An 11,652-nucleotide genomic window follows, 5' to 3' on the forward strand; every position below is an offset into this window, starting at 1 on the left:
ACCACTTGTTTACACAAAACTCTATGTAACAGATAGATTTTTTACAGTTAGGAATCTAAACTCTGGCTTTGGCTGTGTTTTTTTTTTCGGAAAAACCCAATTCAAATCGAATGGCCTATACTGATGGCTATTTCAATAGGCTATCAAACCAATGTTAGGTGGAATAATACAATAATACACAAAAAACTTTACATTTTACAAAAACAAGAATGTTATGAGGACAAAATTACTTTTCAAAAGGTCCATTTTGTTTATCCAGATATCTCTTCAAAACCTGTTATCACCTATAAACTATAAACTATACGGCCATTTAAGCTGTGTTGGAACTCAGCGAGAGAGAGGGAGACAGAGAGAGAGACACACAGATATGGGAGAGAGAGAGAAAGAATGTCCGAGAGAGTGAGAGAGAGAGAGCGAGAGGGACGTCCACAGGACATCTGGGTTTGGGGATCGTCCAAGGACATGACTAAAACACACACACACACACACACACACACACACACACACACACACACACACACACACACACACACACACACACACACACACACACACACACACACACACACACACACACACACACACAAAAAACTCAACAGCCGAACTACCACTACTAAAGCTTTAATTAGTGGGTGTAATATAAAGGAACGTCGCGGTCTGCTGTGGCCGGGCCTATAGTTTGACTAACAGCTGTGTCAACACGTTTAAGCTACGCTAATGCTCAACCCTGTGCCCGATATAAGTCACATAAGAACCATTATTATCTCTCATACACTGTTGGGTTTGTTTTCTTTATCAGCTGGGAAGATTGTTTGATTCCAAACCTATTTCTCATTCAAACAACAAAACCTACACATGTACGCAGTGCGTTAATATGTGTTCTGTGTTTGCACTGGTTTTATCCTTCTACTTGGTGCACTTTGTAGTTCCAGACTTGTTGACTGTGTCCACCGCACCGCAATTATCGTCGTTGAATCACAGTTACTGCTTTTCTTCTTGTTAAGTATTTTTTTCAAAACCCTTCGTCATTGCACACATCTTTTGTGCATTTCTAACATTCTAGGAGGTAGGTTCTCTCTCCCTGAAATGATTATCCCTAAGTGCATGTTTCCCCTAAAAGTTTACTTGTTATACCTCTTCCGCGGCAAGGCTTTAAATGATAACGCTGGCAAGCAAGGTGTTATATTAGGTAAACCCCTGGGCAGGTGTTATCTCAGTGTGTGATTTATGAAGTCACTAGTTGTTGAAATACACACTTTACACACTGTGTGTTCGCGGTAATGAAGCTGTAAAAAACGAAAATAGTGCAAGATAAAACCCAGGCTCTGTTTGCTCGTAAACATACCATGTACTTACTCCTCCTCACCAGGAAGGAGTATGCACTCTGAATACTGTACTTAGGACTTTCAGTAATACTAACTGAATTTAGTTATCAAGAACAGTATTCAGTAGTAATTAATGTACTTAGTAATCTAGGACAATATTATGTAGTACTACTCACTGTACTTGGAAATCTAGTAAAGTATCCAGTAGTACTTAATGTACTTAGTATTTAGGAGATGTTTTGCTTTTATGAATATCCAGACATGTCATTAAGGAGGTGATAGGGGTAGGCTACAGGTAGACTGCAGACCAAGGAGTTCAAACCCAAATCCTTTCTCAGCGTCTTAATAATACAGGCTCAATCCTCCCTTACCAAAGGGAGGAGTCTACTCCCAAAATAAGGCCCAATACTCCAGCCCGTCGGGAGCAGTTAGGGTCCGGTGCCTTGCTCAGAGACACCTCTTACCTCCTACTCAGGTAGGAGGAGCCGGGGAACACCAGTAAACACGCTCTACCTCCTGAGCCACTGCCACCCTTCATAGAAAAACAAAGACAAGGACTTTATATAGGACTTTATCTCGTGTTGAAGCAGGAAGTTAGACAAAGAAGAAATGAAAGACAAACACAATTTGAAAAATAATATTAAAAATGTACAATGAAAAATATAAGTATATATATATATATATGAGATATATATATATATATATATATATATATATATATATATATATATATATATATATATATATATATATATATATATATAATACAAATGTACAGAGCCAAAATATTTATTTTAAAACTTAATGAATATGTATATGTCAACCAAAAACTTAGAAATGTCTCTTCTTTTTATTTATTTTTTTCTCAGCTAAAATGTAGTCACTGGTCAAATGTTCAATCCATCAGGAGCAAAGCGCCAGGCTCATGGCAGATAGATCCCAGTGACCCCCGGCGGCGGACATCTAATGGAGGTCAATCCAGCCCAAATCCCTCCCAAGCTTTTTTTTCGCACGGTATGTACTTTCCCTTCTCATTGTTTCACAAATGTAAAGTGCGAATACGGGTGACGTGAGGGGAGTGAGACTAGCGAGACGGCGCTGTTGATCTGTCTACGGCTACGCCACTCCAGTCCGACAGGCAGAACACATTCCCCGTGCCTAGACAGCCTAATTTAGGTTATTTTGTTTTCTGTGTGCGTGAACATAAGGATCAATGCTGGACCACAGTCTTTTAGTATTTTGGATAATTTGCCTATTTATACTTTCCGTCAATGAATATTTTATGGAAATGCCTCCGCTAGGCCACCCGGATACCTTAATAGGTGGGATGCTTGTGGGACCATGTGCCTGTTTCTGTCATGGATGAAGATAGCTAAAGAATCATTTGAATCTTTTGTTTTCAATTACTACTGCTTAGTCTGACGTCTTGAGGGAATGCCACTCTGTGATCACATGATTAGCATTATATTTCAAAGCTGTATGATATGAGAATCTCTTGCAGGCATCCAAAACACACGTGTTTGTGCGGAGCTATGCTATCTCCTCCTTCACTGCTCACAAAGACCTCTTGGTTATCTGGAGATAACCGCCATTTTCCGTTACAGTTTCTTCCTTGCTCATTTTTCTCCAAAGGTTGAGGTTTCACTCCATCACGTAATTGCTGTTCTTGTGGGGTGATCCGTCCCCTTCCATAAGTCAATCCTGATCCTTGTAAAGTCCGGCCCTATAATGACCAGTATATGATGTCAACTTGATGTTCATGTGGAGCCCCTATTAGAATGACTCACTCATAGATTCTTCCATCTTCCATTAGGTGCAACATAGACCCTTCGATGCCGACATGATGAATTGTAATTGACGATTCAGACGGCACTTCTGCAGTCCGTACGTATAAGGGTATATATAAGTACCCTCTGCAGCACGATGCTATCCTCTGCACTCTTGAGACCTGGCGCGGTGCGAAACGCTACAATGCATAACACTTATGGGATTTACGAGCTCCATATTTACCAAGCTGATATAAACTATTCAACTATTACCAGCCAAAACATTACTTGGGCTATTCATTCATGTCAGCATCGCAACAAAAATGTCCTGTTTGTTGGTTGTTTACTCTTGTATGACTTTCAATAGAGACTTCTCCAAGGAAATAAGAGGCAGTCGGTGGGGGGAGAGCGGGGTGGAGGGGACATTTCCCAACTCATCCGCATGCAGTAAAGCGATGATGCGGCGATGTATCACCAATTGATCCGCGGCGTTCGCAGGCGCGCCAGCGCATTAGGGGGACGGCACAGAGAGGGGGAGACTAATGGGCCTGACTGGGAGACAAATTGGGTGAGACGTGCGGCGAGAGAGAGAGGGGGGGGGGGGGGGGGGGGGGGGGAACAGGCCCAAGAAATATTGGGGGCCTTGCATCACTTTTATTACTTTAATGTATTTCCATGTTAACTGTACACCTTCAATTACCTCCGGCGGATGTGTATTTTGTTATATTTTCTCCTGCACTGTATAAGCAGCGTGCATTGCAGGGAATGTGCAATAGGCCACCCATACATTATTCTAAGCTAACATTACTTTAGGATAATTTCCATAGGAATTGGGCTATTACCAGTGTTGGCTAGTGGGTGTATTGAAATATTCAGAGGATTTGCTATTGCTCATTACCTGGCATGTATGCGATTACAGGAGAATAATGGCAACATTCAAATATCAAATCTATAACATGAAAACTAATTGCTAAACGACAAAGTAGGCCTACAGGGAACATTATATATATTTTTTATATCATTGTGAGTGACAGTTATCCAAGAGGTCTTTATCTTTGTTTAGACAGTGATTCTTCAGTCTGGCCATATAGAGTCTGGCCAGAAGTTCTCTCTCTCACTTTCGCTCTTACTAGCTTTCCCAGCCCAATCACATCTTGACCATCACACCCTATCATCAAGATTCAGCTGCATAACACATGCTACAGCATCTGACCGTGGGTCCTTATTATCCATGGTGGTGGACACTGCACTTCATAGCGAGTTTGGAAGGTTCAGGCTAGTTCTTGGCCATATTTCAAGCTTATTTACGCTAGTTTAGGTTAGTTTAGATTAGTTTCACTTGTTCGGGCTGGTAAAAGGGCAAGTTCAGACTAGGGGATACTAGTTAAGGGTTTACAACAGGCAACTTTTATGTGATTCCACACTTTTTCGTTCTGCACCATACTTACCAACCTTACCAACCAACCTCTCCCACTGTTCTCCCGAATTCTGAGGATAAACGTATTTGAATAATTGTCTTAAGTCTGCTGCTTGTATCTACGTGGCTACAATATGCAAAAGCATGATCACATACCAATGAGCTAATATAGCAATGCACAATTTACGACTTCACCACTTAAACCACGTTGGATTATTCTGACATTAGGTTGCAGAGTTCGTTGTGGTGTCTGATCTTTCCGGCCCAATCTTTGAGCTGAACCGCGCCCCCTAGAGATAGACAGTAGACCTACAGGAGCCGAAAGCACAAGACAGACTGTCAAGCACCTCACATCCAGGAAGCTGTTTAAGATAATTTACTTTCAGATTGAAAGGTATAGTTGGCAAGGGCTGTCAACTGCGTCAGACAGGCTTTGCAATGAATGCAAGAAAGGCAGCCACAGAGCCTCCACGCCCACGTTTGGAATCGCAAAGAGAGAAAAAAACAAACAGCAACCGAAATCCAGTTAAAGTTTGAAGATGGAAAAACTGTCACGGTGATGATTCTCCCTACCAGGAAATAAAGGTGGAAGACAGGCGAAGGGATCATTGGAAACCTTGGGTAAATAAGAGGAATCCGACAATGAACAGCCATGTAATGACTTGGCATTTGCCATGACATGCATTTGAGTTGGCAACATTAAAAGATATCTGCAATTTGACAGGTATCACACTTCCCTCAGGCGAGAAGGATTTTTTAGTTTGATGAGTGTGTCACTCACACTGAAGTCTGTCGACAGGATGGATCTCAAATGACGGCGTTCAGGAATAAACCCCCGTTTCTGACAAATTACAAACAGAATATTTCAGCAGCTGTGCAAAGAAAGAGCTTAGACGTAGGTGTGTTTCATAGAAAACCTGTTTAATGACATTCTGCCATAGGAAAAAAATATTGTCATTTTTCTTCATTATCAATTAAATTGTTTAAAATATAACAACTCAGTTACACCTTGGGTAACTTGTTATTCTGTGCCATATTATATATGGAGAGCTGTAACAAAAACAGTCATGCACAAACACATACATGCACCCCCACACACTATACACACACACACACACACACACACACACACACACACACACACACACACACACACACACACACACACACACACACACACACACACACACACACACACACACACACACACACACACACGATACATACAAATTATGCATAAACTCAACCATACCAAGCAGAAGTGTCAGGGTGCCACATTTTCGATATGCATCATTTTGAAATCAACTTAAATAAATTGCCGGTGACTAAAGTTGACAGGACCACAGAGAGATTGCCACTGACACAGGCCTTTAAACGCCCTCAGTGCCAGGCGCGGGGAGCACTCAGTCAGTCGCTCCATATACGCATTTCTCAGTCAACCATTTACGCCACGTTTCCTTACATGACGCTGCCGCTGATTTACAAGGCTGGCTCTCGGTTCAAAAAAAAGAAAAATAACGCCACAGCGATACGGCTCTCTGTTGCCTTTAATGGCCATCGTGTGGACCGCGGCTGGCTTTTTAAAACCGTTTTCCACGCTAGGCAGCAGCAGCAGCGGCGGCGGTGCAGGCGGCAGCCCTTCCGATTCGGGGTTGGATGGATGGGAGGCCTTTCAACACTGATTAATAGCACTGCTCTGCACTTGACGAGCAAACAGGGTGTCATGAACACAGCACAGCCCAAGGAACCTTCTCGTCTGGTTTCCCGTGAGTGTGTGTGAGTGTGTGTGTGTGTGTGTGTGTGTGTGTGTGTGTGTGTGTGTGTGTGTGTGTGTGTGTGTGTGTGTGTGTGTGTGTGTGTGTGTGTGTGTGTGTGTGTGTGTGTGTGTGTGTGTGTGTGCGTGTGTGCGTGTGTGTGTGTGTGTGTGTGTGTGTGCGTGTGTGTGTGTGTGTGTGTGTGTGTGTGTGTCTGTCTTTCTGTGTGCGTGCGTGTGTCATAGAGAAGGCCTAGCCGCCCCCCTCCAACCAACAGAGGTAATCAGATTTGTCTGGTGCGGCGCGTGCGATAAATATATCTGTTTTAAATATTTGATGTTGTTTTTTTTACCTTGGCTGTTCACATGAGAGCACCATTATGAAATATGAATGGCTCTGCTTTCCCTCAAATGTTTGTTTTTGTCATTCGAGCTGTGCGGGGGTTCAAAGAGACCTCAGCAGGAGTCTGTGCCTGGTTCTAAGGTTGGCAAACAAGCCGTCATAATAATATTACTCATTACTAAGTCATTCTCCACTTTCATTGCATGGATGCCGCCAATCCTTTGCCATCATGCCTGCTCCGTAACACAGCGTTTCCCTTTAATGTTTAACCCCGTTTGGCAGTTCATTAGTTATTAGACGTATGCTTTTATGAGGATAAGTGATAGCCTGCCGATTAATCACGGGTTTGTTGACTCTAGCTAGCACCTGTTGTTGATAGGGATCTGAGGTTATAATGGAGCCACCCTTTTCTCGCCATGAATGCAGGCCCAGGGCATACCTCACCTGGCCAATTCTTAACACCGGCTTAATCTCTCTCACCTTAATGGCCGATGTAAGAATAATTCATATAAATGATATAAATGAATGTGCAATTAACTCATAAAGCTGTCGCAGCATAAAAAGTTATTCTTCTGCTTGTTGTTGTTGTGGTATTAAAAATATATTATAAAGTTCCTAAAAGCTATCCTAGGCTTCTGTGAATTTCTAGAATGTTTTACAAAGAAGGGTGAATGACATTCTAGGGAACATCAACTATAACTGTAACAGATAATAATATTGGAAATACTGGGGCTTGAGTTCCGGCATGATTTCAGCCTGAAGTCTTATGGAACTTCACCGGGTTAGTCTGCAGCAAAGCAAGAGAATCAGAGGTGACAGCTGCGAAAAAATACGAAAAATGACAGCAAAGTCAACCGTGAAATGTGAAATGTTCATTTTTTTTAACATTTTTATTTAATTTTAATCTTGTGAACTTCAAAGCTGTAATTGCTAATTGGATCCATGAGCAGTGTGATACTGTGTCTCACAGTGAAACACTCAGATGTCAGACTGTCGGAGTGTGTTGGATGGGAGTCTGACATGATAATGTTACGCACAAAGACGACAATGAGTTATACAATGTAAGACTCTGTTAAAGGCAGCTCTTCAACTATAACAAGATGCCATTTTTAGGGCCTCTTTTCAACGAGGAAGACACAACTGCAAATCTGCCTGTATCTGTTAATAATGATAAGAGTCAGCAAACCTCTGGAAGAATGATCTTATTGACCACACAATGATTGTTCAGATATATCTTTAATCCTACCCATAGTGGTTATTAAATAGCTCACATACAGTAGTTGTACACCAATATCATACAATGCTAAACTGCACTTTACAATGCTGCCCTACAATTTTGTCCGAGGTCAATTTGGTATTTTGTCCCCGTTCTTTTTTACTTATACAAAGATGGAATAGGTATTTATATATATATATATATTTTGACTATATATTTGGTTACAATTGACTTCCTTGTGTCTTTGTGTGCCTCTCTCACCTATTAATTCTATATGTTACGCTTGTTAACACATGACACTTTTCCCACACTCCACTATGCTTGTCATGTTTTAATAAGCAAAGGCTGTGAAAAATTACCACCCCATCCTGCCACCAACACCATCACCTCTCATGTCCCAAAGTCATTTATACGACCCTATTATGGCTGCTATTAATGTTCATAATTCATAGAACAGGATAGACTAGTCAGAGGTGGGGGGAGGGTCTTTGACTCTCAAGCCAAAGGGTTTTTGGTTTCAACAACCAATGTCTGCCAGTATCGTCCTTGATTAAGATAACCTCTAACGGTACCCATACCGCCACATGAATTACATGTATATCAATCGTAAGTCACTTTGCAATGAAGCTTTGGAATGAAAAGCTGCTGCCAACCAGTCTGCCTTGGCATCGAGTTTGGAAGGTCTTCCTTTCTATGTAAAATTTAAATCTTTTAGTCTAAAAATTCTATCAAAAAATAACAAAAAAAAAAAATGCAATATAACTAGCTGCAGGCTTTAGCTAGCTCTACCTCACTATGAACTCCAATACTAGCCTGCTGTAACCGCCCGGTCTCTTTATGTACTACGCTAAGCTGAGTTTTGAGTGTATCACATGGTTAGCGGTGCTTCCTAAGGCTATATTTATGTACTCTAACTATGTCCCCTTTCATTGAAACCCTGTGGCCTGAGGGTGATTTGTCTCCATAAGAGCACACCATTTCACGGGCCTCCATGCTGGGGTGGGACCCCTACCAGTACACTCCTTAATAACCCACATCCACCTCTCACCACGAGACGCAGTCCCCACACACAAACACCAAACACCAAAAAACATATCATAATATAATACAACACAGGGACTGAGCCTTCAGCGCTGTAATTGGTGGGCTAAACAGTTCATTATTTAAAAAAAATACCGATAGTATGTTTTAATGTGCGCAGCATACGCCTTAGTCCGTCCGAACGTGGCAGGGAAGTAGGGCGTAATTACAGTTATTCATAATTATAATTAGTAGTTATGGGGTAAAAAGTGAGAATGATATGGCCGCTGGGCTATTATGCCGTGTTATGAGAAAAGGAATTATGTGGCTAAATGAAGGAGGGAGTAACTCAACTGTAAGTGAGTGTTTACCGGTGACGTTGATTTTATCTTACTTACATATGATAGACATAGATTAATACAGATAGGAAAGCAGATCATTAAACCCTATACCACCTAGGCCTCTTCATCTTGGTCACACTTTTTGCACTTGGTCGCACCCTGACTTTCCGATGAAGCTTGTGTAGATGTGGTAAGCCTGTTACTTAGCAATTTTTCTTTTACCTTTTTCCTTTTCCATGGGCTTTAAACTAATGATTTGGTCATTGAGCAGTCTTTAGTCCAAGAGCCAATAATGACCATTTTCAGCGTAGCCGGTGATTTCACTGTGAAACATATCGTTGCGGACATCTGACTTCAAGCTTGTGTCAACAACACCGAGGCCCTCAAAAACATTAGCTCACCGAGGCTTTTGTCATTGTTTACTCACAGTGGAAACCGCCAAAGTACGCCTCTCTTGTCTCCCTGTCTGTCAAAAGCTGTCGTCGAGGTGACAGCCAGATGACGAACGACCTTCAACAAACACAGCACGCACGCACTCACATAGAGGCACGCGCGTTGTCGGTTGGCATATCTTTTTAAAACATAAAGAAAAAAAAAAGAAAAAGCCCCTCTATGACAGAACGCTGTCTACTTTAATATTAACAAGCGCTGTAAATACAAAATACCTTCAGGGATGTTCGAAGGTGGCTATGGAACCGGTTGCCATTCACAAGCTGGATCGATAAAAGTCTCTCCTGACGTGACTCCCCTCCCCGTCCAATTCTCACCTTTTCATAAAAGCAATGATTTACGACAAATCAGACCTCCGGTTATGGGCCCTGAGGAGCGTGAAAGGAAAAGCGTTGACAACTTACAGTCCCCTTCCCCGGACGCGGGCTTGAGATATAATAATAATGGTCGCAGGACATGGCGCGTTAGAGTCGATCTTAGAACCCTGTTCGCCGACATGAATTACCTAATCAGGAAATACCTGCGGTTACGTAAATTGAGACCGCGGTCTGTCTTCAATAGCCTGTGTGTGTGTTTGTGCATATAATAAACACGTATAGACCCTCATATAACGTTAGCCGACTTCACGGGATAAGGGGTTCCCGTGTTGCTGTTTGCACAGTGAGGAGGAATATGGCGGTGAGTGGGGGGGGAAATGGATGACTTTTTGCATGCTCAATCGCCTGTGAAATGTCCGTTTAATCACGGCCAGAAGCCCCACTGGTTTGTTTGTGCTACAGCAGACATTTACATTTCCAAACATCCCCGTTATTAATCATTACTTCATCACGCCCTCCAACTGACAAGAACCATAAACCACCTCAGTGTACTTGGGCCTGTCGTCTGCAGTGTGTGTGAGTGTGTGTGTGTGTGTGTGTGTGTGTGTGTGTGTGTGTGTGTGTGTGTGTGTGTGTGTGTGTGTGTGTGTGTGCGCGTGCGCGTGTGCATGTGGGTGTGTGTGTGTGTGCTTATGTGTGTGCTTGTGTGTGTGCTTGTGTATGTGTGTCAGAGAGAGAGATACATTTTTATGTGTCCACGTATGTGTGTGTCAGGGACCAATGCTGCCACAGTAATAAATTAATTCCTTGCGGTATCATACACCACACATTCTGGGGTGTGTGTGTGTCTAGGTGCATAGACCTGAACGCGTGTGTGAGTGTGTCTGTGTGTGTGTCTGTGTGTGTATATATGAGTGCAAGTCAGGGATAAAAACGGCCCCAGTGATAAATTAATTCCCTAGCCTGTCCAATCGTGAGTTAAGTTATGTATAGTCCAACTGTAGTCAATCACGTACTCTGCCTCACTGAAGGACATCATTGTTCAGGAAATATGTCAGGAATAAGGACAGATTTGAATACAGCAATGAGTCACTTTAAAAATGTCTAATAAATGTAAAAGAAATTGCAGGATGGCACGAAATAAGATTCCTACTGCCATTAGGAATCCTTTCTTTTGGAACTTGCATTCTGATTGGCCTCCCAGGTGCAACCAGGTTACATGTGGATTGCGGAGTAGCTTATTGGACAGCGACTTTACCTGTAACCATAATGAAATTCAGAAACATTTTTACCATCAACAATGAATCCTTCATAAAAAAGCGGAGCGCAAGTTTATCACCAAGACTGAGGAGCGCGTTATATTTGCCACTTTAAACAAGATGAATGGGTCACCCAGCCATTTACATTCTCATACATTTTTATGACTCTGCCATGAAGTGAGTTTGATGTATCGGCAACAAGATAGATGACAGGCATAAAGACTTGGCAGCTCTGACTTTAAACAATCTTTCATTTGATGCCAGGTCTTTTACTTTTACATGACGCACCGCCCGTCTTACCCAACCGTGTGCTGCATGGGAGAATCCAAACGAATGCACCCCACCCCACCCTACCACACCACACCAGCCCCACCTCCTCTACTTCACTCTCAAGGTACAATTGGACAACAAATGAGGTACATAAGGGGGCGTGTGGCGACATCAT

This window comes from Gadus chalcogrammus, chromosome 15 (genome assembly GCF_026213295.1).
Source record: "Gadus chalcogrammus isolate NIFS_2021 chromosome 15, NIFS_Gcha_1.0, whole genome shotgun sequence".
Classification (NCBI taxonomy): Eukaryota; Metazoa; Chordata; class Actinopteri; order Gadiformes; family Gadidae; genus Gadus; species Gadus chalcogrammus.